This window comes from Nannospalax galili, unplaced genomic scaffold (assembly GCF_000622305.1).
Source record: "Nannospalax galili isolate Female #2095 unplaced genomic scaffold, S.galili_v1.0 scaffold243, whole genome shotgun sequence".
Classification (NCBI taxonomy): Eukaryota; Metazoa; Chordata; class Mammalia; order Rodentia; family Spalacidae; genus Nannospalax; species Nannospalax galili.
Genome location: NW_008353490.1, coordinates 4,413,767 through 4,414,862, shown reverse-complemented (window position 1 = coordinate 4,414,862; position 1,096 = coordinate 4,413,767).

The window sequence follows — 1,096 nt, the reverse complement described above, 5'->3', positions numbered from 1 at the left end:
ATAGACAGTTCTTAGCCTCAATGTGGGTGCTAGGAACCAAAGCCGGGTCCTCTGCAAGATCAGCCAGTGCTCTTAACTGCTGTGCCATCTCTCCAGCCCCCACAAAATAAATTTTTGTTGCAAATCTATACACAGACCTATTCAAGTTACCAGTTCCATAAGTTACTTATGCTTCCATTTATTTCACTCACAGGCTTCAGGATGGGAAACAATCCTCAGTTGTGTTCAGTCCATCACTTTTTTCTGACTATACATGAATATTTTTATCTGTATTCATTGTTGCCTTGTGCCAAACTGTGTTTAAACTGTAGACATTCAAGCATTAGTCCGTGTTCTGTGACTGAGTCAATATCATTTAGAAAGGAAAATCATTCCTGAGAGACTTCCTGGGGAAGAGGCAGATCTTCATATGGAAAATGCAGATGACAAGATTTAAGTAGGGCAGATTCCAGATTTTGAGTAACTGTATACGGTAAGAAATTTGAGCTTTGGCGATTGGGAGACATTTGAAGGTCTTAGACAAATAGTGTGATCAGATTTCAATTTTAGGCTCCATCTTCTATGGAGAATAAATCTGAATTCAAGACTGAGGTGAGGTGACACTATTAGGCATTTTCAGGAGCAGGGTAGGCTGGCAATTACTGAAGGCAGGTCTGGAACAATGAGGAGTTAAAAACAGAGCACTTATTACAGATGTTTGGCAGGTAGAATTTGTAAGGCTTGGTGATGGATTTGATTTTGAGGATTGCCTGGATGATCTCCTATCTCCTGACCTGGGTTACTTGCTGATGGTGACGCCATTTCCTCTACTTCTCGGATTGTCAAGGACCCTGAAAAATTTCCACAATTCAATAAGATATCTAGAATTCTCTTATCTATAGTATTTTATTCTTGTTCCATTTGTTTACTCTTCAGACGAGTTTAAAAATAAATTTAATATTTTTTTATTTTGGAACCATTTTACTTTATTTTTTAAAATTATTTATTTAATAACCACATAATTAGAAGAAGCATTTCATGACAACAGCATTAACATATTCAATAACAATTTCCAGAGCTAAGATGCATCTGTTTCAAGATTGGCGACAAATTGTTG